The sequence below is a fragment of the Pyrgilauda ruficollis genome, unplaced genomic scaffold (genome assembly GCF_017590135.1).
Source record: "Pyrgilauda ruficollis isolate IOZ18807 unplaced genomic scaffold, ASM1759013v1 scaffold177, whole genome shotgun sequence".
Lineage (NCBI taxonomy): Eukaryota > Metazoa > Chordata > Aves > Passeriformes > Passeridae > Pyrgilauda > Pyrgilauda ruficollis.
In genome coordinates this window covers 512246-537753 of record NW_024516653.1, presented here as the reverse complement: position 1 = coordinate 537753, position 25508 = coordinate 512246, and the positions used below count along the sequence as shown (strand labels likewise).

General features: G+C 45.8%; 1 protein-coding gene across 1 annotated transcript in view; it reads left to right on the top strand.

Annotated features, from left to right (window-relative positions):
- The first annotated feature begins 12682 nt into the window (after positions 1 to 12682).
- MEGF10 (multiple EGF like domains 10) overlaps positions 12683 to 25508 on the top strand; it is an 86167-nt gene continuing 73341 nt past the window's right edge. The window contains exon 1 of the mRNA XM_041464271.1: positions 12683 to 12735. The gene's annotated coding sequence lies outside the window, so the exon portion shown is untranslated. The remainder of the gene's footprint in view (positions 12736 to 25508) is intronic.

Here is a 25508-nt window from a genome sequence, read left to right as displayed (position 1 = left end):
GGAAGAAGCCTAATTCTAATCTGTGGAAAGCAGCTCACATTCAAGCCAGGACATTCAATTTAAGGAAAGCTAATAATGAGAGACTGAGCTTTCATCAGAAACTCAGGTCAGGTAAAGCACAGAAACTTTTTAGGTAAAATCACTTTTTATTTTTAGAAACTAAAAAAAAAATCCCTTTTTTTCTCCTCCTTTTCTGAAGGAGGAGAAACAAACTCCTTAAATTCTGTTAGCTTGGAAAATTCTTGTCCTAATTTGAAAAATGACTCCTCAGGAATTCTATTCAGTTGAAGTCTACATTTAATAAACAAATAAATAAATAAATGTAAATAGCTGTTTAACATAATGCAACGTTATCTACAGATATCTCTGCTTCACTATAACAGTGGTTATTATACTTAAGTTATTAAAAAAATTACTATCTAATAATATCTAATTAATGTATTTAACAATAGTAATATTCTGTTCATAGACTTTTGCAGAGAACAAAGACTAAAGCTGTAGAAGAATACTTTTGCTGGAGACAAAAAAACACTAAGAAAGGTCTTTAAAAACAAGAATTCTTCCTCTTAAGTATGTTTTTTTTTTCACCTAGACTTCTCCATGAGACAGGAATGTCTGCTTTAGAGTGTATTTTGGAAGCCATACTCCTGCTCTCATCCAGAGTCCTCTGAACTTGCACTGCAAACACAGAGGAGAGCAGTTTCACCCTAAAATCTGGCTGCCAGTGCAGCACCTGGAGCTAAAAATCAACACAGCGGATTACAGGTTGATGTTATTTCCTCTCCTAGATTTGTTTACTGCAGCGTTGGGGAAGAACGGGTATTTTCTACATAACAACCTTGACTCCTTTCACCTGGAGAAACTACCCAAAAGTCTCCCTTGCCTCTAAATGATTTCCATGAATTTTGGTTGCTGTATGTACTTTGATGCATTATAGTACCTGGAGTGGCTGCAATCGTTCCTGAAACAACATGAACAAACAAAAAAGTACCATGCAAGTGTTCCCATACTGTTTTATCTTTTCTGGTTGTGGATCTGTAAGACACCACATCAGCTTCTGCATTCTTCAGATGCTTCAGTGTTAAAAATGATTTGTAATTTCTGCTTTACTATGTGGGAAAAAGCAAAGGTGATAGCCTAGTTTCCAGAGTGATGTGAATGTAATACATAACTGAAAAAAAATACAGCGTGCAATAAATAAACAAACAAACCCCTATGGGTAATAAATAAAGTTATAAATGAATATTGACCTGTTGAGTCCAGACACACACTCTGTGCCTGATTTATTGCCCCCAAGAGCAGAGTGATTTTGTTATCAACAATGCATAGCTGTAAATAGAATTGCCTTATTGATCTTTCTCCCCTTAGGTACCAATATGAACAGCAGCAGAGGACAGCTGTGCTAAGCACAGGCACATCTGGAATGCCTCGAGTTCCAGCAGCATCTCCTCATTTCCTCTGCAATCCTATTTCCATGAGCTCTGAGATAAAGCAAAGCTGTGACAACCAATAACCTGTGGCACCTAATTGAACTTCAGGCTACTGAATTACAGTGGAAAGAACGCGGCAGTATTTCCTACTTCTGCTTTTTTTAGCCTGGCAGGCATTTCTAGTCTTGCAGACTTTCAGCTCTGCCAGAAAACGTAGCTGCTAATACACACCAGTTGTGTTAAATTGGAAGAACATCCCCTTAAGTCTTTAAGCTGAATTCAAAATGCAAAAGAAGTAATCCCAAAGCCCAATTATCTTCTGAAAAAGTAAATAAGAAAGCACTAAGTCCTTGAGGGGGGTTGATTAAATCCTCCACCCTTTTAAATGCAAGGATGTTATATTTGAACTGTGAGCTAAACACATGAGGTATCTCTGATGATTCCCAGTGCACCTGGCAGGGCAGCATTTGGTGCCAGGCAGGTGTAATAGGGAATGGAGTGGTTTTTCTGTGGAAGGCTGGAACACCTTTACATTTCTTTCAACTTGTTATAACTTCTAAGCTCTGTAACTGCTCATGCATTTTGGCCACCATGAGTTCGCTGTCTTCAGGTACCTCTTCAGGGAAGGTAACTGGTGAGGTCCACTTCTGTATTTTTAAGTCTATCAGTTTAATTCCTGCTTTTGTGGCTTATTTATTTTTCAGATGTTTGAAATGGTGCAATTCAGGCTGAGAAAGAACCAGGTAGGATGTGATACATGCAAGCTGTCACAGATGGTCAGAAGGCAGAGACAGTTTTGGCCAGCATGCAGCAACACTGCCCAGGAGGCACAGGAGGGTTTTCCACAATAATTGAGGTGGTAGAGTTTGGCTTTAAGTCTTACCATGAGCCCTGTGCTTTGTAACTTGGTAAGAGTTTGATCTTTGGAAAAACTCTGTGTTTCTCTTTAGTCTGTACAAAACTGCCCATTGTATGGGAACAGCAAAATTCCACAAATATGGACTTTGGTTAGAAAATCAGACTGCAGTCTGCTCCCTGAACTGTGTCAGTTTAGCAAAATGACACTGCTAGGCAGTAAGTGCAAGAACATTTCTCACAATTGCGAAGTTATCCTGTATTTTCCGCCAGCTGTGGAACTGAAGCTAGCGAAAAGCTGCTTGGTTCTGCAATGGTCAATTCTGACTGTAATATTATACACCTAGTTTTTTAGGTTAAGAACTGACAATACTTTCGTACTACTTTCACACATTAGAACTAAGTTTAGATTGGTTTAAAAAGAATGCTTTAGAATCATGTTTTTAGCTGATTGGATGTTTTATGAATAACAACACCCTATACGGAGGTGTTTGTCATGAAGGAAGGAATAAAGAAAGAAGAAGAAAAGAAGAAGGAAGAAGGAAAAAGAAAAGGCTGTAGTTCCTGCTTCTGCTGCTCAGGACATCGGACTCTTTGCCAGGGAACAACTGCTGCTAGTGCTGCTGCTGTTCCTGCACAGAATCTGCGACTCCATGCCAGGGACTCTATGCCAGACAGCAGCTGCAGCTTTTGCTCCATGCCAGACAGTTTTTTTAGCACACATTTTCACGCTTAGAACTCTTTGCCTTCGAAACTGATGTATTCATGCAACAAACAACTTTACAGCAACCCACAACTGCTCTTGCTTTTTAGAAGACCCCAGACCAAAAGACAACATTGACAGAAAGTAACAAAGACATAGCGCTACACAGACATCTCATGCCTGTCTACAGGAGCTGAGAGCACTTTTAGTGTCGTTGCTAATACTTGAAAATTCATAGGAAAAAAGCATATCCCATTCCCTTTCAGATGTCCCTGCTGAGGCATCTATGGCTGCCTTGCCAAGTCCAGCTTGTCAGGGATAGAGCAAGGCCTTAAGGTGATCCTACATGGACACTTACCCAGCTCTACAGAGGGGCTCATGCTACAGGTCACAGCAACCCCATCTTGCAGCAAACGAAGCAGCGCTGGACACGCCACTGCAGCCCCTCAGCAGCACCCTCGGGGCTGCCTGGCCACCCCACGGCTCCACAATGGGCCGGCCACAGGGCACTGCCACAGCACTGCCCCAAACCCGGCTGCTGCCTCTGGCTCCCTCGCAACACAAAGCTGCAGGGAGCCCCACGACAACTCACCAGGCAGGAGGTGTGGACACAGAACTTGTGCCTCAGGCCTGTGCAGCCACTAATATCCACATCCACCTCTGCCCCCAACATATCACACACACCGGGGGCACACAGAAAATAACAGAGCCAAGCGCCACAGCTATGAGCTCCCGTGCAGGGCTGGGCAAGTGTCCATGCAGGATCACCCCAAGACCTTGCTCTGTCCCTGCCAAGCTGGCTCAAGGGCACAGCAAGACAGCCATAGATGCCACAACAGGTGCCCACAGCCCAACCTGACCCCCACTGGACCCATACACGTGGCTCATGGACCCAAGCCTGGCACCCAGAAAGCCGACAGTGCCTGGGGACAGCACTCCCACACTTCATGGACATGGGGACAACTCTGTATGGGAGCTTTATGGGGCCAGGTTTTGCTTGTGTGAGGAACTAGAGAGCTCGTTCCTTTCAGATGCTGCTCCTGGAACTTTCAACCACATGCTCCACAGGTCCACAACACCTGTCGGCCAGGCCCCAAAACCCCAACACACAGGCACATCCGCAATATCCAACAGGCAGGAGCAGCCTCACTACCTCCCCTGGGCACCTCAGGATCAGCACAGCAGCACTTCCCAGGTCAAGCAAAGTAGGCACTGGCTGAGAGCACCAAGTGCCACAAGCAAGACGTGCCTCAGCTGGGTCCTTGTGCTCACACCTCCCTCCCCAAGCCAGCGGGCAAACACACAGGCAAACACAGAGCCTCTGTACAGCCCTAAATTCCTCCTGTGCCATCTCAGCCCTCTCTCTCCATCTGCTCCCTTCTTCCCTGGCACAGGCACGTGCCAGCATTGCCCCGGCCATGCCTCTGACCTCCCAGTGCCCGGCCTTGGCCGCTCTCCTGGCATGGGGCTGTGCTCAACAAACAGGACACAGCCTTCAGCTTCAGCTGCCCCACCAACACCCACTGCCAGGCACTCCTGCTCCTCCGACTGTCCCATTTCCACCTCCTCCATGGAGCACAGGACAACAGCCTCAGCACAGCAGCCACCAGGGCCAGCGCTGGCACTGCCCTTGTGCCTGATGCCAGACTACTTGGAAGGAAAACATCCAAGCTCTTGGAGAGGCGGATCCCCATGATGAGCACTGCCCAAACCAATGCCTCATTCTGCTGCTAACACGGCCCAGAGAACATGCAAGAATGCAGAGCCTGTCTCTGGCTACAGCTCCCATGGAACCAGCCATCACAATCTGCTGGGCACACCATGGTTTGCAAAGAGCTCTCATTGCCCACTATCTCCAGATACATGAGGCAGGTCCTCTTCTGCTCTGGGCAGGCCTGCAGCCACTGCTCAGGCTGCTGCTCCAGACACAACAACCTGCAGGCACACAGAGAGAAAAACAAGTGCCATGTCTTTGGCACTCTGCCCCTGCCATGGCCAAGAGCACACACAGAGTGGTCAGGAACCGCTGCTTGTCCATAGGAGCTTGTATCACTTTCAGTGTCATTGCTAAAATTTGACGGGCTGTGTAAAAAACTCGATATTCCATTCCCTTCTACACCTACACTCCCACTACGGTTGCACCAAATCTTTACTCCCCTTCATTCTCCCTTATCTACACACAGGTCACAGCAACCACATCTTGCAGCAAACGAAGCAGCGCTGGACACACCACTGCAGCCCCTCAGCAGCACCCTCGGGGCTGCCTGGCCACCCCACGGCTCCACAATGGGCCGGCCACGGGGCACTGCCACAGCACTGCCCCAAACCCGCCTGCTGCCTCTGGCTCCCTCGCAACACAAAGCTGCAGGGAGCCCCACGACAACTCACCAGGCAGGAGGTGTGGACACAGAACTTGTGCCTCAGGCCTGTGCAGCCACTAATATCCACATCCACCTCTGCCCCCAACATATCACACACACCGGGGGCACACAGAAAACAACAGAGCCAAGCGCCACAGCTATGAGCTCCCGTGCAGGGCTGGGCAAGTGTCCATGCAGGATCACCCCAAGACCATGCTCTGCCCCTTCTCGCTCTCTCTACAGCACGCTGGTATCTTGAAGCGCTGTCAACCGAGGCGCTTCTGGTGGTTGCTCATGCTCTGGTGGTTTCTGTGGTGGAGAAAACCTTTTTCTCAAAGCACTTCATTAAAATCCTTTCTAAAATGCTGAAAACAAAAAGGAAAACAACAAACACAACCCATAAAATGCTCTTGACAACGCAAGTGACCCATTCCATCAGCCCCTAGTTCTTGAAGATGTTACGCAACCAGTCCTCGGTCTCTTCCTTTACGTCTCACATCACGTCCTGCATCCGCCAAATGCAGGCGTAGATACTTTGCCTCTTGGTAGAGAAGTCGAAACAACACATCCCCTTCAAGTCTTCACACCCGTGGCCATGCACTAGCAAGAAAAAATTGATGGCTGCTTGGATTTATAATGTTGCCTTCCTGGTACTTTCCTCATCTTCAAGGAGGTCACTGAGCACAGCTGACATTAAATTAGCCGGCTTCGCACCCAACACTCTCGGCGGCCCAATCTCTCCTAGAGCTTTTGTCACTGATTCCTAAGGTAAAAACATGGATAGCTCAGCCCTTCTTGGTTGAGACCAACGAATAATTTCAGAATCACAATTTTCATCAAATTCTCTCAGGTTTCATTTTTGGATGGCTGATTTGTTTTGTTTCTTCCAATCTGGAATTTCAGTTAGGTTGGTGCAAACACGGACAGCAGGCCTGTTGTGTCTGGGCCTCCATGAAAGTGACACGAGATTCCTGCACATGCCTGGTCACCACAAATGACAAAACTCCCCTTATCCACCTTCTCTGCTTGGTCTGACGAGGCCAAGTGGGCTATCAGTCCACACCGTTTGGCAGAAATCCACTGCTTCTCTATCCAGAAATATTATGGTTTTTTTCCCACTGCCTCCACAAGATAAGGCAGTTTCGGAGGGAGAGAGTGTGGCACCTGTTTTTTGTACCAGACTAAGGTGGGTGGGCTTTTCAACAAAGTCTGCACGCCTTCAAGGTATTCAGATAATGAAAGGGGAATCACCACCAGGCAGGTGGATGGAGGGTTGCCCACAGCAGCCATTGACAAATACAGATGGTCTTGTTCTACCACATTGACCAGGGTGTCCCACATATTCTTCCAGGCCTCCGAGGACTCGACTACAAGCATTACGACCCACTGGTGTCTTGGCCACATCTCATGGGATGGGAAGAGAAACAAAATGTTAACAGAAAAACCATCTAAAATTCACCGGAAGAACTACTTGGGAACTCAGTGTTGGGATTATCAGGGGACACTGGTTTCCTGGTTCCTTTGCCTTGCCAACTCCAAAAGGAAAGCTACTGTACCAGCCCTCGTTTGATCTGGAGGCTGGGATAATGCCTTAGGTGCTGTCTTCTCCCTCAATGGAATAGAAGGCTTCACCCATCCTTGCAAGAGCCATTTCAACCCAGACAACTTGGATACACAAGCATACCACGCTCCCAGGTCACCAAGTCACACGGTCCTAAGACCTTCCAGGTTTCCGGGTCCCTCACCAGAACTGGCGGACGCTCCCTTAACTCTAGCTACTTCTTGCTCTTTTTGAAGGGCCTTCATCTTTCAGACCACAAGTGACCAACACTTTTAAGGAAAAAGCGGCTGTCAAAAGACCCTTGAAATACACCCTTTTTTCCCCCAAATTCCCTCTGGGCCCTACAGAACTCCTTTTTATTTTGGTAGCACAAGAGCCCCCAGCTGGGCTGCGTTCCCCTACAATTTAACTAACTGGTGCAGCCAGACGAAGGGACTCCTCTTCCGGGTTCTGGTCCCCAGGCCGCTCACATCCAGTTCCCATTGTGCCGGAACCGCAAGGACAGGTGTGGGGACTGGAAGTCGGAAGAGGATAGGCAGAGCCACAAGGGAATGGGAAGGAGACATGAGTGGGATTACAACAGGAAGAGGAGACACAAAACACTGACATCATTACGGGATGGGCTGAAGGAGGAGCCTGCACAAAGGTGAGGGACCTGATGGATTGGAGGGGTCTGGGGACAGGAAAGGCTTGCATGAGTGGGAAGGAGTAGGGAGAAAGAGATTTTGGGAAGCAGAAGCACAAACGCTTGGGGCCATGCCATGTGACCACTGCCATCTTGTGGCCTTCGGGAGCCATCTTGGGCATTGGGGAATAAACCACTTAGGGGAACAGTTTGGGGACTATCAATTGGGAAACAGGGAGCAGACTGCAGCATCAGGCAATGGTCCCTGACAGCTTGGGCACCCTACTGCCAGGGCAAGAGTGCCCAGGAGGCAGAAGAGAGCCAGGGAGTCGGCAGCTGCCCTGTGCCTCTTTGCACTCTGCTCCCCACAGGTCCCCCAGCGTAGGGGATCAGGATCCAGGATGGTGGGATGGGGAAAGAGGGACATGGGGATTAACCAGGGACAACTGTGCTGGCTGTTTCTCCATTTTCCATTGAACTTTCACTGCTAACCAAATTAACATGAACAACACAACAAATTCTGCCCATGTGGAGTCTCCACAAGTCATCAAACCACTTAATTCTCTACTAACAGCAGCCCAAAAGGGGATGGTCTGCACATCCTGAGCAAACGCATCAGAAAATGGAGGAACAGCCAAGGAATAAATCACTTCAACAAATGCCTTCAAAAGTTCTTCCCACCTCCTAGTAGGGAACCCACAACTTGGACATAAACCTCCCTCTGTTGTACTCACAGTCACGCACCCATCCCGTCAGCACAGCAGCAATTCACCCTCCCCTGCAGTAAAATGCAAACACAAAAGAAAATGGCCCAGGGACCAGTCTGTGGTGTCGGGGTGCAAGGCGCAGCTAACTACATAGCCTGGTGTTTCATGGCTCCTATCCCTGGGAGCAGTGTACCTGGACCCCCTCCAAAACATTCACCGCCCTCGGTCCCTGGAACTAAAAGCCACAGGAGAGGTTCTCTGTCCCCAAGTGATGCTGCTGGGCGCCCCGACAGTAGCCGCTTTGCCCCTAGGAGCACCACCAACCAAAAAGTGCTCTGATCACACAGGGAACACAGATGTTCTGAAAGGCTCAACTCCCAATAAATCCAGGGAACAGCCTCTCCCTTCAGGTCCCCAGGGGCCGCATGTTGGCCGCCAGCTGATGTGGTGCTGGAATCTGCCCACCAGCTCACGGCAACGTACCAAGAGTGGCCACTCTCTGACCAAGACTGCTCTGAGCAGCAGAAGAGCACAGCTTGCTCTCTACAGCATGCTGCTATCTTGAAGTGCCGAGGACAGAGGCAATGACCAGAGATGGATTTTAGTTGGAGTTTCAAGGAGATTTATTCTCAGGAAGGGTCAGGGATGGAAAACAAAGAACATGAGCGTGCAGGGGTTTATATACAGAACAGTCTCAGGGGTGGGTACAACTCTTTAAGCAGTAGGCAGAAGATGGAGCAGCAACGCAAGGCAGGGTTTACAGTACTTAAGCCAATGGGGAGTCACAGGCAAGGGAAACAGTTTAAACATACCACCACCACACACAAGCCCAGAGGTGCATCTTCAATATCCAACAGGCAGGAGCAGCCTCACTACCTCCCCTGGGCACCTCAGGATCAGCACAGCAGCACTTCCCAGGTCAAGCAAAGTAGGCACTGGCTGAGAGCACCAAGTGCCACAAGCAAGACGTGCCTCAGCTGGGTCCTTGTGCTCACACCTCCCTCCCCAAGCCAGCGGGCAAACACACAGGCAAACACAGAGCCTCTGTACAGCCCTAAATTCCTCCTGTGCCATCTCAGCCCTCTCTCTCCATCTGCTCCCTTCTTCCCTGGCACAGGCACGTGCCAGCATTGCCCCGGCCATGCCTCTGACCTCCCAGTGCCCGGCCTTGGCCGCTCTCCTGGCATGGGGCTGTGCTCAACAAACAGGACACAGCCTTCAGCTTCAGCTGCCCCACCAACACCCACTGCCAGGCACTCCTGCTCCTCCGACTGTCCCATTTCCACCTCCTCCATGGAGCACAGGACAACAGCCTCAGCACAGCAGCCACCAGGGCCAGCGCTGGCACTGCCCTTGTGCCTGATGCCAGACTACTTGGAAGGAAAACATCCAAGCTCTTGGAGAGGCGGATCCCCATGATGAGCACTGCCCAAACCAATGCCTCATTCTGCTGCTAACACGGCCCAGAGAACATGCAAGAATGCAGAGCCTGTCTCTGGCTACAGCTCCCATGGAACCAGCCATCACAATCTGCTGGGCACACCATGGTTTGCAAAGAGCTCTCATTGCCCACTATCTCCAGATACATGAGGCAGGTCCTCTTCTGCTCTGGGCAGGCCTGCAGCCACTGCTCAGGCTGCTGCTCCAGACACAACAACCTGCAGGCACACAGAGAGAAAAACAAGTGCCATGTCTTTGGCACTCTGCCCCTGCCATGGCCAAGAGCACACACAGAGTGGTCAGGAACCGCTGCTTGTCCATAGGAGCTTGTATCACTTTCAGTGTCATTGCTAAAATTTGACGGGCTGTGTAAAAAACTCGATATTCCATTCCCTTCTACACCTACACTCCCACTACGGTTGCACCAAATCTTTACTCCCCTTCATTCTCCCTTATCTACACACAGGTCACAGCAACCAGGTGACAGACAGGGCGATCAAGGAGAGAGAGAGAACCAGGGCAGAACCATTACAACAGAGGGGTACAAGGAACAAACCAAATTGGCATACAACATAACAAAACACAATACAACATCACCCCAAGATCCTGATCTGTCCCTGCCAAGCGGGCTCAAGGGCACAGCAAGACAGCCATAGAGGTCCCAGCTGGTCCCCACAGCCCAGCCTGACTCCATACAGGAGTCTGTGTCCTCACTTGACCCACTTTACACCTGACACACAGAGAAACACCCACAAACCCCTTACATCTTCCCCAAATGTAGCAGCAGCCAACAGACCAGCAACTTGCCAGCCACCTCCAAACCCATAAAGGCCCGCAAAGCCATCTCTGACATTCAATGACCTCTAAGAACTGCCACATAGATACCCAAACCAGGAATATAAATCCCCAAGCCAACTCCGAAGCAGCAAAAATCTGCTCAGCGCTTTGCTCCAGGCTCGTCTCACGCACTGCTGTGATGCTGAACCCAAAATGGGCCTGTTGAGCACAAAGAAAACAGTACACTCAAATACAGAATAGCTGCCAGCTACAGTGGGGCTGTGGACACAGAAAATGGAGGTGGAGGACCTCAAAGCAAAGGGAGGATCCTTCAAATGCGGGGTGAGGCACACCAGCAACTCTGACTGCCACACAAACCACATTTAATTTAATGAAATCCTTAAAGGCTGATGCGCAAACCAAAGTTATAAAAGGCGGAACAGCCACTTTCTAGACAAGCCTCTGGTGTGGTCAATCACGCCTCCAGCACTGTCCCTTTTGCTTTGCAGAATTTTTGTTAGCTCTCAGTAAAACCTTTATAACTTATTCTCACTTGGCATCTGAGTCATTTGGAACAGTAATGCCATACAAGAGTCAGTTACCTCAGGATAGAAATCCATCAGAAATGGAGCCTGGGGGTGCAGCAGTCATCAGCTGATCTACAAATGTGTACTCAGTGGTCAGATCTCCATCTCATGGCCATTGGGACTCACGATCCCCAGTAACACCTGGCCTCAGAAAATCTCCCCAAACCTTGCAAGAAATCTTAGGGACCCAGAGCCCCTTTACCCCCAGAAAGGACCTACAACCTGTTTCAGAACACCTTCCTCAACATCCCTGTGTCCCTGCAATCCCCTCAAATGCAGGACTTCAGTGCCAACTGAACCCCACAGCCATTCCAAACCCATGCAGTCCCTCTGGCCACTTGGTGTCCCCACATCTCCATGCCACAGCTGCCATGATCTCCCTTGACACCGCACCAGCTTACTCTGCCTCAGATAAACTCCTGAGAACTGCCGCAGGCTCTGCCCGTTGACGCACACCCTGGCACCAGAAAGGAGCACCCAGCACCTCATCCCCAGCACCAGCCATGGATAGTCCAGCTCCTGTCAGGCACCCCCTGCACCCTGTGAGCTCCCGCCACGGTGACCGACTCCCAGTGCCGGAGTCCCCCTTATGCAGGCCCGCCTGGAGCCGCTCAAGTGCCATCTCCGATCCCTGCCTGTGCCTCCTCAGCTGGCAGCGCCGCTGCTTCCCCTCCTGCGCCCCCATGCCGTACGAGCAGTGCCCACCCAGCCTGAAGGGGACGGGGACCGTGAGCGGCAGCAGCGCCCAGGTACCCACACGGAGAACACTCACAGCCCTGCGGCAGCACCCGCGGGCGCGGGCACTCGGTACCCCCACAGCCCGGGCTGCGGCAGGCCCGGTACTCAGGGACCCCACATCGCCCGGGCACACCACCCTCAGCACCCCCACGCCTCATGGGCATGGGGGAAAAGCTGTATGGGGCGGCATGGTCGGGTTTAACAACGTGAAGGACTACGGATATAGCTTTTTTGGGAAGGTGCTGGAATGTTCCTCCCTGCCTCACAGAGCCAATGGCGCTAGCTCCCGGACGGGCCCGCTGCTGGCCAAAACAGAGCTAAGCAGCGACCTTATTAACGCCTCTGCAGCACTATGCTCGAATATGGAAAAAAAAAATAAATTAAGAAGCAATGCTTCTCGCAGAGTAAAAATCTTCAATACACTTGAATATATTTAAGTGCAAAAGTCACCGTGCCCTTCCTCTCCGTAGCAGCTCTGGAGAGGAGCACATGACGTTTCCTTTTCTGTAAAAACGCGCCTCCTGACGGGGCTGAGGATCAACCCCTCACTGCGGGACCTAAGCATTCAGTCGTTTGAAAAGACGATCTCTCTCCTCGGTCATCTGCTGGCTAGGTCCCTATCTTTCACTAGGCCGAATAAAACGACCTCTGAGGTCCCTATGTAGCTCGTACTTGGGCCGCAAGTGAGTGAAGGGCGGCGAGTCTGCTGCTGAGGGAACGCAGCGCCCGCTCGGAACTGCGCCCCGAGCGAGACTGGCGCTGGGAACGCCGGTAAGTGGTTAAAAATGCCTGTGGGTCTGCCCGGGGGCGGTCCGGGGCAGGCGAGGAGGGGCTGATCCCCGCCGGCCCCGCCGCTCACACCGCCCCTCGCTCAACTCCCGGCGGCGGTGGCGGCGGCTCCAGGCGGCGGCTCCCGTCGGCCGGTCGGACGGGGAGGGCGCCCGCGGGACAGGTAGGCACTGACCGGACCCCTCCCGTCCCCGTCCCGTCCCCGTCCCGTCCCGCAGGTGCCGGGTGCGGCAGCCTCGGGGACGAAGCGGGGGTGAGGCGGCATCGCTCCCGGAGCGGGGTTTGCCCTCGGCCGAAGCATCCTCCGGGGAGCGGGTGGGATGCGGGGCTGCCCGCGGCGCCTCCGCCTTTGCAGAGCATCCAGGCGTGTTTGTCCCCGCGTTCGTGAGGGGGGACCGGGATGGTGGGACGGGATGCGGGAGCGCTCCTGCGGTCCCGAGCCTGGATGAGTCTGTTTAGGGTCTCCTCAGAGACTTTTATTTATTTAATTTTTCTCCCTCAAAGTGCCTGTTTTTAAAGGTTATCCTTCATTTTCGTGGAAGGCTTTTGGCAGTTCTGAGCAGAGACTGGAGCAAGTGTATGCACTGGAATAGAGGGATGCTTGTGTATAGATGTAAATTAGCGTGACCCGCACGTGAAAGTGCACATCTGTTTAATACCTTGATTTCGTTCCAGCATATGTTCCTCAGCAGAAGCTGCCTAGAGAAATTCTCAGTTGTGTGGTATCCTGCACAGATTTTCTTTTGGCGACAGTAGCAGTAGCGTAAACGTTTCCTATTTTGTCTCTCAGCCAAGGAGTAGGTGCAGTCTGGAAATGTAGGCACAAATCAATTAGGAAAAATACGCAGCTGCTTTTCCTCGAATGAGCTGGGAATGGACAGCTTTTGGTAATCTTATTAATTACTTAAACGTTGCTGCCAGTCCTTGAGTACTGAAATGTAGTCGAAGTGAACATGCATTTCCTAGAATCGCGTACAGCTCTGAAGTTTTTCCAAAGTACCAGCTTCTCACTATAGAGTGAGTTTAAAACCTCACTTGGAATGTGTCATTGGTATAGAAGATGCTTCATAGCTTGTTTTATCAAGTTGGTAACTGAGCTTTGGCAGCAGCGTTTTAGAAAGCTGATTAACATAATGGTTCTATATAGGAAAAATGTTTTTATCCAACATCTTGGAAGAACAAAGGAAAAAAAACTTAAAAAGACAAGTCTGGAGAGTAGCATTTGTTTCCCAGCAGATAAGCTGCAGACCTTTGCTGAAAAGTCTTAGATTCTTTGATTGAGCAGCATGTCTGATGTGAGACTGAAACTGAAAGCTGGCTTCAGTTGCCTTGTCAACATCCCTAAATGGTATTTGTGCTCAACAGTACAATACTTGGAGGAAAGCATATGTAACTAGGTATGTGTGTTCTTCTTGAAGTGGAAGGAGTGGGGGTGCAACTATCTGAGCTGGAGACAGAATTTAGCCAAATACCTATTTAGGCCAAAAATTATTGCTTGTTAGTTACTGGCCCTGCAAATGAAATAGTATTGGCACGTCTAGTTTGATTTCCCATCTCAAATCAGAAAAACCAGCTCCTCTGGGCAGGTGTGCTCCAGATTTTTAATGAGCTGGACAAACTCTAATTTAGGACCAAGTTTTTACTTGTTTGCATGTGTAACTCCTGTTCCTGTGCAGCATCAATATATGGCACCTTATGTAACAAACTTTATTTAAATTTTCTTATACAGCCAACCATGTGGCCTTGTCATACAATCGAATTTAAACGTGTGTTGCTGCCACAGTGGGTGAATCAGTGGTGTCATATTAGTATTGACAGTATACTGTGGTGGTGCCATGGCTTTGTGCTTGGTTCCTTAGTGTGTGGTTTAAAGTCTGGAGTGTTACAAGTCTCTGACAGAGCAGTTCACAGGACAGGCTATTAAATTTGTGTTCTTGCTCACTGATTTTTTTGCCTTATCGGGCAAAAAAAAAAAAAATTCTAAACTGCAGGCAGCTCAGTGACCTGTGTGAAGTCAGCTGGCTGTGTCTACTTAATTTCCCTGGAAATAGAGTTCCCCTTTTCTGGTGTATCAGGTGGCAAAACAGTCCAGAGGTGGCACAGCTTTCCATGCCTCACAGCTGGCCATGCCAGGTTTCAGTCCCCACAGATGGAAACTCTACTACCTTTGCATTAGGGGAAGATGCTTTTGCCCTTTGTATATAAATTTCACCATTTAGATGTCTACTTAAAACTTGGAAATTTTGAATACAACTGGTAGGGTGGGCGGGGGCACCTGGAGGACCTGTCCAGGGGTTACAGTGTTAAATTAACTGTTCTGAGGTGAGCAGAAGGGTATGACCCAGTGAACAGTCCTTTGCATAACCATGTTTTCCACAATCAGCTGTTCAGCTGTATGGGTACACCCACCCCCCCTAAGGAAGCAAGTGCAGTTAACAAAAGCAATTAATTCATCTATGCAAAGAACACAGGAACTGTGCATTACCATACTTAAGTTTGATTAACATCTAGCAGAGTTTGGAGTGGGCTTTTGACTGCAGCTGGTAAGGATCCCTTGAATTTATATTCAGATTATTTGGCAGGAGTTTTGCATGGTTTCTGTATGTTGCTTTTTCTTATCTAGGCATTTTCATTTCTTTTTAGGGAAAGCAAGTGGCTTTTGAGGAAGGTAAAAATCAGATTCTCTGTGTATGTGCCACAGTTTTAGTCTAATGAAAGATGTGTTGGTTTAAAAAACCCAGAGTAGATAATACTGGAAGATGGATGTGATCCTATTTTTTTAAAAATTTATTTTAATGAAACACAGTGTAGATGAGTAGTGTTTCTTTAGGTAGGGACAGGAATGGTGTAGTGAAAAAGTGACAAAGTTCTTACAGCCTTACTCTTGTTAAGTGGTGTCTTCCTTGATGAATGATGCCAGTAGAGTCAGATTTCAGTATGTAGCAGTTATGTTACTGACTCACTGCCAGGAATTTGGTCCTTGATTTTTAATACTAACAGATTAGTTTGTCAGTAATTAGTACTGACTTCATATGCTCCATTCAGCATAGCATAAACGTAGATACAAGTGCAGTATTTTTTCATCTGTGAGAAAAATCTGTCTTGATATTCCAAATGTTGGTTTTTTTTTTTTACTTGTGAAAAGAGTATGTATCATCTAAAGCCATCTGTCGTAAAACTAGGAGAAATATTCTGGGGTGGGATTTGCTTTACTGGAATAGCTTTATTGATTGTGTCAGCATTCATGTTAATTAACCTATTCAAACTGTCTGGTCTATAATTGATGTTTTGCCTGTGTAAGGATTTGTGGTTCATGCCGTTGGATGTACACATTAAGTTTATATTAAAATGTGGACAGCCGTCTCTTCCAGTTTTATCAGTGTTTTGTATCTGATTGTCAGAGAAATTAGCCTATAGTCAGCAGTGAGATACTGATTCTGAGCTCTATTGATGTGCAAGACAATGAAAACATATAGCAGAAAACATAATTTTAGTTTTGACATTGACTTGCTGTGTGACTTCAGGAAAGAAATTAAATTATTTTTCTGTTGCTGTTAAAGGACACCCTTCTCAGCCTACCAGATCTTTTTCGTTCAACACATAGAGGTGCAAGTGTGTGCAAAATCATTTTTTCACAGAAGTGCAAAGACTTCATATTAGTGTGTCATTTTAGACTTAGGATCACTGGCACAAAGAGCTGCAGCTTGTATGGCTCTAGTGTCCACCACTGAAGCCACAGGAGATGTACAACAGCACAAGAACAATAGCAAAAAATTATCCTGCCTTTTATAATCTATACCCCAAGACAAAAGGCAAGATGAAGAGACAATGAAATAATGAAGACAGGTGTCAAGCTAAAGTCATGTTATTTTTCACCAAAAGTCAGCGGAAATTCAGTCAGCGGAAATTCATACATTTAAAGGAATTAACACTAGCTCTTTTTTTAGATGAGAGTCTTCAAATAGGAGACAGGTGAAGAACTATTTCTCTGTAATACCAGTATATTGCCAATGGTGGCTGGAACCAAGGCCTCACCAAACAAAGGGCCAACATCTTCTAAAGTACTGGGAATGCTGGGCATGGGAAGAGACCATGAAAGGCAAGGGGCATCTCAGAGAAGTCATGACCTTAGGATGATGCAGAGGGTGAATATGTCAGGCTGGACAAGAGGACACCAGCAGGGGTTTGTGGTCTGGGTAGAATTGTCCAGACAAGAGTCAGGGTGGCCCTGGCCCATTGTGGTGGTGTTTCTCTGGGGCAGTGCTCATCTGGAAGGGTCTGCTCAAAGCAGCAGTGGAGGATGTAGAGAAGGAGGAAGGCTGGCTCAGGCTGCTTAATAAAGAAAAATGATCCAGAGGATGGTAATATGTGTTCAGGGCACCTGACACGTTTATGAGCAGTACCAGGGTGGAACACGAAACCAGGGCTCAGGAGAAGTTATATTACTTTGATGGACTGCAGAGGAAAGAAGAATGGACAGAAGATGGTACATGAGCTGGTAGTTTGCTGTTCCATGCACATGCTTCTTTTCAGGAAGGAGCCGCTGCTTCCCAAAGTTTTCTGCACATCACAGCCATTATGTCATGAATTCTTCCCACACAGTGCCTGTTTTTTCAGGGGTAGGTCCTGTAAGTCCTCTTCAGAGGGAGTAGTGCTGTATTTCAAGAGTAGTGCAAGACAAAAGTTTCCAGTACAAAATTATTCAAGAGACAGTATGGGCAGGAGGATGTTTTTCTTAATATGGTTTGGTCTCAGCCCTGTGTGACTACTTTTCATTAACGAAAACAGAGACATCCGTACAGGGTTTCAATGAGTTCAGCATGTTTAAAGCAACTTTTGAAGTTTCTCCTATACAGAAGTCTTCTCTATCTATTTTTCAGAATATTTTTTTGGCAGGGGAAGGGGTTGGGTGTTCTTGGTGAATTAAAAAGATTTACAGTGCAAGTAGTAAAATAACGTTGTCACCTGGCAAGTTACTTGTCTTTGTTCTCTGGAAATGTTTTGATTTTATCTTGCAGACAAATATTCAAGGTGGAGATATCTTGGACTTGTGGGGAGTTCTTTTCCCCATCCCCCACTTTTATTTGGAGCACAATTCTCTGCTGTCATAGGGCTTAGGAAAAGTGATTCAAAGTGATGTAAATAAATGATGGCTATGTTACATTACTTGCCCTGCTCTTCATGTGGCCCATAGAGAAACTTCATAATCGGTTGATTTGGATGAGAGCTTTTGAATCCTGACTTTTAAAGTTTCAGCGTTGCTGGGCCGATGAACTAAAGAGCAGCAAAAGAGTTTCGATCGCAGGGCTCTGCCAAAAGGAGCCCCCAAAGTGAGTGTTTTGTGTGAAAGCATGCCTTGCAGTTTGAGCCTAGAGTGACAATGATTGTAACACAATGCTGCTCATGTGACAGTGAGACAAAGAGGCCATTATGCACGGCTGACTGGCATCAGATCCTCCAAAAGCCAATAGTCAGACCAAGCTTGATCACCCTGAGAATGTGAACACACTGGAAGCACTTGCGTGTTAAAAATATATATATATATATATATAAAGACATGTGTGTTTGTGTGTGTGCACGCCAAGGCCTGGTTAAGTTTTAAGTACAAAATGACATAATTGGTTTATTTGTTTTTTTGGAAGCTGCTGTCAGTAATCAGCAAAAAATATGTAACATAGCATTGAGAGCAGACATAGTGGGAATAAGATGGAGTATGCCAACAGGCCAAGTGGATCTTCCACTTCCTTTGCTTCTTTGCTCCATTGCTTCCTTCTGTGTGCTTTTGAGCATGTGTAGCTGAGTTTTCGTTTCCTCTGAAGTGTTTACAAAATCTTGGACCACATTGGTCTGTCAATACACACATCTCACGATCACTGGAACTTAAGCACAAATAATGGCTATGTGTGTTTGTGGGAAGCATCTGTTTGGTGTCTTATAAACCCTCTTCAAAGGGTTCAAGTGCACTTGATACATGAAGAAATGACCCTGATGAGTTGTGAGCTGTGGCAGTCTTGGTCCCAAAGGCAGCAGGGCTGGAAATCTACTGAGTAAATAGGATACAGCAGCTGGAGTGGAAAGCTCTTCAATTAGAAAGGTATTTGTTTAAAAACAACTGGTTTGCCTTTGTAACCTTGAGGGCTGGATTGATTTCTCCAGCGCATGGGAGGTGGCATCTGATGATGGCCAGAGTTACTGGTGATCACACCCTGCAAAGAGGTTTGGCCTTATTCCCTGACTACTGTTATATGTCACTTTTCCTTTTTACTGTTTTCCTACCAAAAGAAAAATTTCACAATCTGCACAGGCTGCCTGAATCCATCACTCTGTCACCACCAAAAATCAGAGGCTGTCTCTTTCATATCCTCTTCTTGCCTGTGAAAACCCCGCTTAACTCTCTGGTCTCCTTCCCTCCCAACTTCCTCCTGCTTAGGCAGTGAAAGCATGAAAGCAGAATGACGATTTGGGCTCCTTTTTCCAGAGCTGTGTGTGGGCTCTTCCGGATCTGGGGGAGCCCCCTTGGGACGGAGCACTGGACAGGATATTTACCAGCAGCTCCCCCGTTTAACTCGTGGCTCTGCTCGCTCCGTAATGGAGCTTTCCTGCCTTTTTAATCCGCGCCACATGCGGGTGACCCGAGCAAACCCTGTGGGAAGACAGAAGCCCTGTTGTGTGTTTGTAGAGCAGTTGCTCGGAAGCTGATGTACAGCTGTGGCTGGGCTTGTTTGGAAGTGAAGAGTAACTTGATCTTTTAATCTTTTCTTTTTTTTTTTTTTCCTTCGTCTTCTTTTTCTTTTTTTCCCCCTTCCCCAGACTGATATTGCAGATAACAACTGTTTCTGAAGGGTACCTGCCAGTGAGATTGAAATGTGTATTTTAAATTGAGGGGTACGGTTCATGAAGATTTTATCAGCCTGCAAAGAATGTAATTTCTGTATGGTTTTTTTTTCAATAAATTAATTTTAGCTAGTTTAATTTCTTTTAAAATAAAAGGCATAAGTGTACAGAGGCTGAGAGTTCAGTTTTCTTACTTGCATTGAGTAAACCAGGAGTGACTCAAGTGAGATCAGAGTAACTGAGGTGAAGTTCATGATGCCAGACCCACTATTTGTGCCTTTTAGCATCTGGGAAGACACACACATCTGTGTCATCCAAATATACCGAAGCTGCCTCCACCAAAGCCAGAACAACTGGCCTCTTTTAATAGATAATTAAATTTTCTTTTAGAAAAAAGCGGAACTGCCAGCACTGTGATGGACTCTGCTGAGAGTGCATACGGTGCTCTTTGTGCTTTGGGGTTGGTTTGGATTAAAGGCACTACACATTACAGATTCTGCTATGCAGGTATGCACAGGCCTCCATCACTTTAAAAAAGAAGATGGTCCTAAAAAAAAAATTGCTACTTCCAGGGAACTTGTTTAAACTCTGAACCCACAAAAGACTGAGTTTTTAATTATTGAATAAGAAGATAGGGTGAGTAGTTGTTGAAAGAGTAAAACAAAAACACAAGAGAGAAGCTTCCTTGTTTAAAGTATCTCCACTGCTTGTCAGTAGATTTTTCCATCTCCATAACCCATTTCAGAGACCTGTGAGACTTAATCTCATCTCTGGAACAATATTGTTCTTTTGCAACTTTAATGCACTTTTTAGAAATGCTCCATTCTTTCTTGCTGAACACTAGTTCATGCCAATTTGCATTATGTATGAATAATGACAGCCAGGATATGCATTCATGGTAAGTGAACCTCAAAGGAGGCAGTGGTTTGGGGTTCTGGTCTGCACCACTGATATGCAGGAGATTTTTTTTTTGTGCTTTTGCAGATTGCCAAACTTTCTGTGCGTATTTTGACAGTGTATCAACTTCAGAAAAGAGATTTTTGCTTGGCTCATTTGCTGAAGTAGTGCAGTAGGGATGCAGGGAGGAAATGCCCTTTCTCATCTAGCAATGAGACAAGTTGTGCAGAAAGCCTGAATTTGCTGCTGCTGCCTCTTGGTCTGCACAAGGGGGTTTTTTTGAATTAAGTAGAAATCCATTGCAGTCACTCCAAAAACGTCTTGTGCCACTGAGTAATGTTTCTGGAGTCTGCCTTCTAGATACACACTTTAAACTTTTATCTTCTTTTCCTGTGGGAGTCTCTCAATAGACTTTTGAAAATTACCCTGCTTTCTGTTGTACCCTGCCTATTTTCAGGGAAATAGCAAAGCTTTAGTACACTGATGTTTTCTCTTAGGCGTATGTGTGTGTTTTTTCTTCATTGCTGTTTCCAACAAGAACACCAGTGGGAAAAACAAGCAAATAACCAGACTGACAAGAGGGCATTATTGGCCTCTTCAGAGGTGATCCAAATCTGTAAAAAAAAAATTCTCTCAGTCGTGACATTGGGTGTGGTGGTTCCTTTGTAAATGTCTGTATTTTGTGATTTGCTACACCCAGTTGGTACCATAAGCACGATGCTCGTGTCATTGCCATCATGGCAGGATATCAAATTGGAGGCATGGATCCTGGGCGTGGGTTGAAAATGGAGACTAGCAGACCTAAATTCTGTTTTCAGCCCGGCTGTTGACTTGTTTTGTGAAACAAGATTAAACACTTAGACAGACTGGAGCCAAATACTTTCCATGTACAGTGTGGTTATTAAGAGTAGCCTCGAGAATGAAAGGCCTTGCAGTGTTAGAAGAAGCGTTGTGGATCTTGTAGGGAATTATGTCAATTAAAATTCTGTATGTGAGATTATTACATGATGTGTATCTAAAATAAATGTGCTTAAGTGATGCAATCGTTTGCTGTATTCACTAGGTTGAGGGAAAACAGATATTTGCTAAAGAAAAGAGATCTCAAAGTAGAGTGCCATGTGGAAACTTTCTGTACCCTCATGTAGCAGCCTTGAACTCCTGACAGCACAACAAAAACCTTCAAACAGTGACAAAGAGCATCTGCCCTGGCTTGTCTCACCCATTGGGGCAGACTCCTTCCAAAAAACAGTCACTTGCTCTCCTGGAGGGGGAAAATCTGAGTGTCCCAATCTGCCCTCCAGAGAGAAGAAAGATTTATACATGGATTAGTTCAGTGGGCAGCTGACAGATTGGGTCAGGCCGAGTGCCCATCGCTTGCCCAGCCCATGGTGGACAGCTTTGCTGCAGCTTCCAGCACAGAAGCATCCTTCTGCCTTTCAGGAGTGGATGCAATGGGTATTGGTGTAGTTTTTGTTGCTCTTCCACACCTACTTTTACCTTTCTTTGCACTCTCTGGAGCAGCAGAGAAAATTGCTAAGGGAGGTCAAATAATCCCTTGCTCCCTTACTGGATGAAGTGGGTGAAAAGTAGTTTTCAGCAATACTGCAGCTGGCCTGTCTATCTTACTACTTACAATAGCAACATACATTTCTGTGCTCTTGGTGGAAAGCCTGTGTGAAATTGGAAAAAAGAAGTTAGCTGAGGGAGAAAGGACATTTTGCTATGTCAGGACAGTAGATGATAAGAGTTTGGGTTCTAGAGCCAAAAGAAAATCAGCTGGCCATAAAACCAGTTATTGGCCAGCTCAAGATAGCTGGGATTTTTACCAGGTGTCATGATATGTGGATTTCAGAGAAAGGCAGTTCCTGAGCTCAGGTTTCATCCTGCTTCCATGCAGATCTGAGGAGAGTGTCCATTCTGTTTTTGCTCTTCCTTGGACCTCCCTCACTGATTGTCCAGTCCCTCTGCAAATGCTGTGCTGTTTGTCACTGTCCCCTCAGCCCTGTGCTCATCTGCTGGCAAAATAAGGCAGCAGATGCACCACTGAATGTGAAATTTCATGTGGTGCAATTTCCAAATTCTGGGCTGTTCTCATCCATTAATGAGAGATGACACATTCATACATTCAGGTAACCACTGCTGTTCCTTCTGAAAATAGGGACTGCTTTTAATTTATCTTTAAGAAAGGAAAAGAAAAAAAGAAAAAAGGAGGCACAATTTGCAATCCTTACTTTAACTTTTAATGAATGACTGAACCAAGGCCAACGTTCCTGTAGTTTTAACTGAGAGGCAGCAGAAGCTGTAACAGAGATGCTGCTAGTGCCAGTTGGGCTATAAGTTATAAGTCTACTTTACAAAGTTTGCCTGTTTTCTGGCACAGTCCCTGACACATACACTCCAGTCAATCAAAGTAAAGTGCCTAATAACAGATGTGGCAATTAAGCTGAAGAATTCTGTCTCTCGTTTAATTTTTATTACAGAGAATAACAGAGTACCTCATTAAACCCAGCATCAATTTCCCAAGGGAACCTTAAAACTTGGCTTTGATTCATTTTTTTTTTTTTTTTTTAGTTTGGCATACAAATGTCTGCAAAAATTAGATCTCTGAATAGGGTGCCTTGTTATGAAAGGTGCTTTGTCAGACAATGATATGAACATTTTTTGTATGACAAATATGTACTTGTGCTACTTCTGTCCTTTTGCACACTGCAGAGGTACAGCCTTAAGAAGTCAGCATGTGTCCTGAAGGATAATATTTTGTGGGATTTAGGGCCTTGTGTTCAAGTTAGTAAAAAACATAGTCTTGATTCTTCTGGGTTCAAATTACACTGCCCTCAACTGAAATCAGCAGCAGGCACTTAAAAAGATTTCAGATAATCTGTAACACAGGTAAATTAACATATTAAAGTAAGAGAAATTTTCTTGATGAACAGTATTAATTGCAACCTAAAAAAGTTGTCTTCTGATTGTTGGAGCTTCTAAGGCATTTGCCATCATTAGTTTCTTCTACTGATGTATTGGGCACTCTTTTTAAAAAGGCCTCTGATTCATCATTAGACAAAGGTAATTAAAGAATTTAATGAATTGAGGTGCTCTAAAATATATGTTTAGAGAAGACTGAACGGATATAAATCAGAACAGGAAGCTTTGATATGAAATTACTCTGTTAGTATAAAAGGCATAAGATTACAAAGTTGTTTACTTGATCATTCTTAGAAAGAATCTGCTTTTTTACTGCCTGCCACAGGTGTCGGTAGCAGTTTTATTTTTTGGAGGTTTTATTTATTCACTGAAGCACAGCATCTTGTCCTACAGCTGCAGCTGATACTCTAGGGGTATATTGAAGCAACTTGTGGCTGTGTACATTCACCTGCATGTTTATATATCCTCAGCGTGCAGAAAACTTGCAGACACCACTGGCACCTGGCAAAGCTGAATTTCTCCCCAGGAATTATTTTTTCTTCTGCTGGCAGATAGGGAGTACTAGGGTACTTAGTACTAGTACTAAGTACTAGAATTACACAACTGCAAACATGGTTTTAAATTTGTATTAATGTTTACAGAGGATGTAATGTGTTTAAGCCAGTTTACCATGAAAACCACATATTTTGCGTGCTGCTCACTCTATAGGCCTCTTGAGGTTGTGTTGTAATCCCTGTGAAAGTTCTTCAGGCAGAAGTTCTTCAAGACTTAAAGACAGAATTTATCCCTTTAATTGTGGGTTTGTTAAAAAAAATAGAGTTAACCAGTCACTTTTGGTTTTGAATTACGTTCTTCCATTTTCCCCTTTGAGTTCAGGAGTACTACATCCATTCCAACCTCTGCAAATCACCAAAATAAAAGATGGAACCGAGTGAATGAACTGTCAAAGGAAATACTTTTGCATTCCCCATTCTTCTGCTAAAATGTTTTGAATTTTCTTTGTAGGGTGGTGGTGGCGTGTGAGGCTTTGTGCAATGAATCACAGATGCTTTGATTGCTGGAGGTGGAAAAACTGATCGGTAATGCATTGAAATGTTTCAGAAGCTGTTAACAGAAAATGGCATCAGGATTAATTAATTTTGGTTATTTAAACAGATCATTTGAAACGTGAAGTTTTTAAGCTGCGATAAAGATTTACAGAAGTGTAATGCTTGGTGTAAATCATGAAAACAGGAGCTAGCTGGAAAGACAACTTCATTTTCTGCTGGGTGTTACATGCAAAATGGCATTTCATGAGATGATTTACAAGGACAAAGGTACTGAAGCAGAGTTGCCAGCAAATTTTTTCACAAACTATACCATCTTGTTAGCAGCCAGAAGCTGTAAACAAATGCCGGAGTTCATATGTCTGATATTCGTAATGAAAGGGTCCAGTGAAAGGCTGTGACAAGTGCAGGGAGCTGCAGACTGAAGAATTTTGCCAGTGATAACAGAGGCTGTGTCTAGGAAAGGGAAGAATCTAATGTATGGTGAAAATGTATGTGGAAAAAGAGAACATGCATGTGATGGGGGAGGGAAGGAAACAGAGGCTCTCTTTGAAGAGGGCTAAAAAGCAGAAGACTTTTAAAGGAAGGTGGGCACATTTGAAATTGATCCTAAATTGCATAGGAAGCTGAAGTAATTATCTGAGTCCTTTGACTGTGCTCTTTTATATCCTGGCAATAAACTGGAAGTGACACGGTGTCTGGGAGGGTGGTAATAGGAAAAGAGGGGTCACAGAAACTTTGTTCAAGAGAGGGTAAAACCATGAATGATAATTTCCACAGTGGTGGAACCAGGGCATTGGTCTATTTAGGCAACCACAGGATTGTCCTAGGCAACTTGTCAGCAGCCACAAAGTTTTCACGGTTGCATCCATGAGTGCAATTCCTTTTTTTTTTATTTGCATTAGGGAAAAAAAAAAAAAAAAGTCAGAAATCTATATTCTGTATGGCTCAGGGATTATGACAAAAGTTTGATACAGATATCTTTGTCCTGTAACTCCTGTAATAAAGCTTTCATACATGCTAGTAATACCTAATTTCAGAAATAATTCTCCTTAAACACATGCATTTAGCTGTTTTTACTTAATCCTATAGTCTTCTAGCCCTGTACTATTAAAATAGACTTGGGGTTAAAATAAAGAGATGTTTCAGTAAGGAATACATTATTTGAAAAAAGATATTTTAAAATATATTAATTAAAAAAAGAAAGGGTGGGGAAACGGAGGGGGATATGATTTTT